Here is a 6505-nt window from a genome sequence, read left to right as displayed (position 1 = left end):
TTAAGCTCCCTGGTCCCCACTGGGGCTGTTCCTGCGGTTGTCTTGTCATAGGTCCACTGTGGCACATTTGTTCTGTGAGTCAGATGAGTCCTGTAATTCATGGAGAAAGGGAGACCACTACTGCCTGTGAGAATCAGCCTTAAGTGCTGTTCCTGGAGCCCAATGCTGTGCACATCGATGCCACCTCCTCTGGGTAAAGGGGCAGACCATAGGGTAAGTCATGAGAAATGAACAGGCTAAGTGTGCATGACCAGAAGAAACAGACAGGTGTGGAGACCATGCTCCTGTTCACCAATGCCAGCCAGCCCTCTCTGGGGAAATACTGCATGGGAAGAAGTCCATGGCTGGAGGTATTTCAAGAACAGTCGAGCGCAGGGGCACATGGCTTGTGGTGTCTCCTGTCCTTTTGCCAGCACCATGTTGGCAAAGCTTCCAGTGGTGAGTGCCCGTGCAGCCTGAATCGGAGACTACATTTCCTCAGACCTGAGATAGGACCGAGACTATCTTCATTATGGTTTCAGACACTTCAGTAAAGGACTGGAGAGGAAATACTTCAGGGTTTATGTGCCATGTAATCATGGCCAACATGGCTTCATCATGGGACTGCAATGGAAGCATGAGATTGGGAGGAATGTGTGTCCTGTCATGTTTCCAGCCATGCAGATGCTGCTCATCTGGGAATCAAGCGCCATGTCTCACCGCCCTGACCTCTCTGGATTGATATGGCACTTGGAAAACAGAGGGTTGCTGTCCTAACTAAAGGCAATAATGTTATGACATTATTATAACAACCCTTGTGGCTCAGTAAGCATTAGTCACCATTGTGGTGTGGGTTGTCAACGTAGGTGTGTACACACAGCAAGATGAAGAGCGAGAGAGGATAACCATTTGCTTTACTGGTTAGTCTTGACTTCAACAAAGACTTATACCACAGGGTGGATTTAAACAGCACATAACTGTGGCCTGCTTGTAGTAGGGACTTCATCCAAGATGACTACCAGGTTGGAAAGTGGCTGCCATTTGGCTGACCATTAGTTCTCAGTATTCTATGGAGAAAATCAAGGTAGGCTACTGGGTTCCCCTCCAGCCGGCAGTAAAAATAAACAGCCCAGAGTGCAGTCAAGATAGACTTTCTCTGAGAGGGTATGTCCTGTGGTGGGATGGCAGACCCATACTAGATGTGGTCCACATGTGTGGTTGGGAGTCAGACCAGAGTCCATTCCAATTGTTTGGCAAATCAGGGGCCACTTGGTCCATATCTCTGAGGGAGAACTTGCGAAGACCAAATGAGAGATGCTGAGTGTCTGGGTGCGGACATCCTTGGAACCTCTCCTCTCTGGAGGATGCCTTTCATTGGATGCTTCATTCTTGTGCCACCGAGCAAAAGATGTGTTCTACTTCCTCCGTCAAGCCAAGTGTTATTCATTTTAGCACTTATTTTATCACCTGGCAATATCATTTGTATCTGCCCACTGCTGTCTTCAAAACCCCTCTGCGTCCTGGGCCCCCCTTTCAGTGTATTTTCTTAGTCAAGGTTTGTTGGCAGGATACAAGATGGCACATGATGTAATGATGAATGAGCAATGGGTGCTGATCTACCTTCTCCTCAGGAGAAGGGGCAAGGAAAGTGCAGGAGCCGAAGAAGAGGAACAGCTTTTTCCCATACCATGGCAGGAGTCTTAGATTGCTCGCCACTGTGGGAACCGCTCTCCAGTTCATCTGCCACCAGTGGCATTGAGGCATGGATTCCCGGGGGTTGTTCTCCTTGTGTTGTAAGCTGGGGCTCTACCATGGCTTACCCCAAGCTGGGTGTGTTACTCAGACTTCCTTATTGCTGTGACCAAATTGTCTTACAGAAGCAGCACTTAGGTTGGTTTATTTACTGAGGATTACAGAAGTTCTAGTCCATCAAAGTAGGAAGAGGATGGCAGAGCAAAGACGTTCACATCAAGGGAGACAGGAAGCAGAGAGAAGATAGAGAGACTGAGACTGATATGGAGAGAAAGACAGAGACAGGCAGGCAGACAGACAGACAGACAGATATCTTGCTAGTAGCCCCTCATCTCCCCTTTTGTTCTGGAAGGTCATCGGCAGGTGCTACCCACATACAAGGAAGGTCTCCCCCTATGTGTTAATCTTATCTAGAAATTCCCTCACAGGCACACTGGGAAACACGCTTCTTAACCACTTACATTCTCTATCCAGTCAAGGTGACAAGATGACAAGAGCCAAGAATATGGGGTTCACCTTTCACCCTGAGCCTGCTAAGTCCAGGTCTGGATTTCTCCCAGAAAAGCCTCTGAGAACTACTCTGTCCCTGCAGCTGCAGCCTCATTGCTAACACAGGAACTGAATTGACTCAGAGTCTCCTTGGGGGCCGATCGTTCACAGCCCTGAGGAGAAAGACAAAGGCAGTGAGGCCACATGTAGCTACACGGTAGTGTGAAGCTGAAGACTAGGAGGCAGCTATGTCCCTGCATAACCCCATGTTTCTCTCATATACCTGCAGTTAATAGGGGGCACATTCTCCGTTTCCTTTGGAGGGTCTTCTGTTGAGCAATGTGTGTTAGTAGTTTGTGTACCATCACTGCGGAAATTAGAGCCACATTAGGCTGGAATGCATTATTTAGTTCCTTCATTTATTTATGAGGCTGTGTTGGTGACCCTCTCTTTTGAAGCAGTCTGGAGTGCAGGCTGCAGGCTGGTGAACAGACTCCCAGCTTCCCCTCATAGTGGAGTACGTAAACCCTGTGACTTCCCATCTGCATTCGCGGTAGATGGAATGAGAACTGGGAAAGCTTCGGGAAAGCCGTTTGCTTAACTCCCAGAGGCTGGTGTTTCTCCACTGGCCTGGAGTTTGGACTTGGGAAGGGAGTGAGAGGTATGGTGGGCAGTTTTTTTCTCTGAATCCATTCAACCTAGGATCCTTGAGGCCGGCCTTTACCAGCCTGGACATCTCACAGGCTGCTGTCCCCTTCCTGGCACCACAGAGGTTATCTTCCCGTGCCTGGGATCTCAGAAGCCCCTGCTTCCCCTTTCTCATTTCTTCTAATCATGTTATTCAATCGCTCACAGCTTACCACTCAATTATACAGAGAACACAGTTAGCAGTTGTCTCCTCTCTGCCTTCCCGTCTGCACAATCTACCGCACTGTGCTGGGTAGCTGTGTATCAACTAGCTACCAACTAGAGTCATCAGAGAGAGGGAGCCTCAACTGAGAAAATGTCTCCATAAGATCTGGCTGTAGGCAAGTCTGTGGGGGCATTTTCTTAGTTAGTGCTTGAAGTGGGAGGTCCCAGCACATTATGGATGAGGACATCACTGGGTCGGTGGTCCTGGGTTCTATAAAAAAAGCAGACTGAGCAAGCCATGGGGGAAAAGCCAGTAAGCCCCATTTCTCCATCAGCTCCTGCCTCCAAGTTTCTGCCCTGCCTAAGTACCTGCCCTGAATTCCTCCAAAGATGAACGGAGATGTGGAAGTGTAAACCAGATAAACCCTTCTTTCTTCTCTAAGTTACTTTAGTCATGGCGTTTCATCACAGCAATAGTGAACCTGACTAAGACACACACCCTTTTCCCAAAAGCTGAGCTATGGCTGCCTTCCTCCTCTAAAAGCCCCATTCCTCCCAGTAGGGGCTCCAGTCTGGCCTTCTTGCCTCTCTTTCCTCTCCCCTCAAATATGACCACCATGTCCCCATGTTCTTATGCTGGACTGACTACTTACAACCTGGCTTTGGCCTCCTGCTTCTTTTGTGACTTTGTTCTCGAGTCTTAGACAAAAGTCCTGGTTCTTGGAGTTTCCAAGATGAGGCTCAGGCAACCTTCACCCAGATGCTACTAAACAGGGAGGTGATGAACAGGAACTGAGATTTTATCAAAGTGGCCACATCGGAAAGGACAGATAAATGGGTCCAGTGACCCCCCAGTCTGCCTTCTGAGTACTCCTATGAACTTTAGGTTTAAGGAAATGTGGAACTAAGAGAGAGGTTCGTCCAAGGAAGCAGGTCCATTGCAGTCTGGGTGGTCCTTATCTCAGGATGATTCAGCGAGGTTTTAAAATGTTATCATTGTCATCAGTTCTGGAGAGCATCCTCCTTCCATGAGATGGTTTCTGCTGCTCTGGGGTCCAGCCTTACTATCACAGACAGTTGCCCTCATTTGGGGGTGATGTATCCTGGGAGACATCTATTTCTCTGGGTGTAATCTAGATCCTTTGTTATAGCAATGTTTATCCATCTGTCAGTCTTATTCCTGAAATGCAAGGTTACTCAGAAGGAAAACAGAGTTGCGATTAGAACCAGAGAGGAATGAAAAGGAGAAGTTAGACCAGTGACCCTGATACCAGCTTTGTTAGGGTCAAAGCCTGGACCCCGACAGCTCTGACAAGCTAGACTTGGCCACCTTTCCTCAAAGGAAACAGACAATACAGAAAACATGGGGAAAGGAGGACTATTCAATTTGGCCATATGAGAAAGAAGAGCAAATAAAGAGCCCCTCCTCCCAACCTCTTCTTGGGGTCCTGACATGAGTTTTAGGTTTAAACAGAAATCCAGGAGGTATGCATAAGTAATCAGTCCTGGCAAGCTGTGGTCCTGACCATCAGGAGCCCATCACATCACTGTCTCTGAGGCAGTGACTCTCCCAAATCGCTGAGCTAGGGAGATGCTGCCTGCAAGGGTGACAAGTTGTCAGCCATGTGTGAAATCTCCTGCTGGAGAGCATGCTTCTCCTCTGGCTGGCACCTGGCTTCAGCCTTTCCTTCCTCCCTCCCAAGTGTGAGACTGGGGGAGCGGATACTCTGCTTCCTTAGGGTACATTGTTTGGAAGGTCTGATACCAAAGGGAAGGGCACAAGTGTGTTTCTCTGTCTTGGCTCCTGCCAGGAAGGTTTTAACCTGGGTCCTCCTTCAGTATTTCTAGAACTCTCCCCGTGGCTCACACCCTGTGCTCCTGGGAGTTGGTGTGGAGGAATCTCAACCCCTTCCCCGGACAGAAGAGTGGCTAGAGTTTTCCAGGTGAATTTTGCTTGGTTTACTGAAGTGGCCTCTCTCTCAAAGACACACCCTTGCTAACTTTGCTTTCCCTCTCTGCCTTGCTTTCTACCTCTTCATTAGTGTTTCCTGGAACCCCAGGCCACCAATCTACCTGAGGTTGTATTCTAGTCTCTGAGTCTACTTCTAGAAAAGCCAAGCTAAGATAACCTGTGTTAACCTCTCAGGGTCACGAGAACAAAGGGTCACATGACTTCAAATGAAGACATCTTGTAGTCTCCTAGTTCTAGAGGCCAGAAGCCTAAAACCACAAGATGGGGTGTTGTTCTGGTAGCTCTGGGTTATTCTAGCTTCTGCTGATTGCTGAGAAATATCCATCTCTCTGGTGATCACACGGTTGTCTTTTTTCCAGTGTTTTCATCCTCTCTCCTCTCTCTGATGTGCTTACTGTGCCTTAGATGCCCTCCCCTTTTTATGAGGAGGACAATCATCTTGGATTAAGTGACACCCTAAAGACCTCATTTTTAACTTGATTATCTCATTTCCAAATGAGATCAGCTCTGAGAACTGGGCCTTCAATATTTCTTTAGTAGTGGACTCAGTCTGCTTCCATCCTCCCTGACTTGACACAAAACTTGATATATCTGGGAGCAGAAAATCTTAATTGAAAACAAGTCCCCATTGAGTTGGCCTGTGGGCAAGTCTGTGGGGGTGGGGACTGTCTTCATTAATGAATGATGTGGAAGGGCCCAACTCACTGTGGGTGTTCCACTCCTGGGCAGGTGGTCCTCAGCTGTATAGGAAAGGAAAATGAGCAAGCCATGAGGAGCAAGCCAGTAAGCAGTGTTCCTTCAAGGTCTCAGCGTCAATTCCTGCCTTAAGTTCCTGTCCTGAGAATGACCTGAGAGCCATAAGCTGAAATAAACCCTTTCCTTCCCAAGCTACTTTTGGTCATGGAATTTTATCACAAAAAGAGAAACCCTAGGGGCAGGAGCGATATCTCAGTGGTTAAGAGCCCTGACTGCTCTTCCAGAGGTCCCAAGTTCAATTCTCAGCAATCACATGGCAGCTCACAACTGTCTATAATTCCAGTTTTAGGGGACCCAATACCCATGGCAAATTACCAATGCACATTAAAAAAATCAAATAAATAAATGATATTTATATATATCATTCTAATATATTCTTCTTGCATACTTGGTGCTGGAGTGGTGTGTGTGTGTGTGTGTGTGTGTGTGTGTGCATGCACATGTGTGCATGCATGCATGTGTGGTGTGCGTGTGTGGTGTGGTGTGCGTGTGTGTCTAAGTTCTGAGGAAGGGGATATAGGTGGTAACTGGGCCCACCACGGCAGCAGCAATGAAGGTACTTCAGACTTGTTGCCTGAAACATCTGTAAACTGTCATGCTCAGGGGTTGGATGATTTTAGCTTAAGTTTGAAATTTGTGCTCAGCCAAATATTTTTGTTCTATCAGCATTTGCAAAAATTATCTGTGTGCTTTTAGAAGGTATGA

Source organism: Alexandromys fortis, unplaced genomic scaffold (genome assembly GCF_014885135.2).
Source record: "Alexandromys fortis isolate MF-2015 unplaced genomic scaffold, M_Fortis_MF-2015_v1.1 scaffold_259, whole genome shotgun sequence".
NCBI lineage: Eukaryota > Metazoa > Chordata > Mammalia > Rodentia > Cricetidae > Alexandromys > Alexandromys fortis.
The sequence above is the reverse complement of the archived record's forward strand: the minus strand, read 5'-3'. Positions refer to the sequence as shown.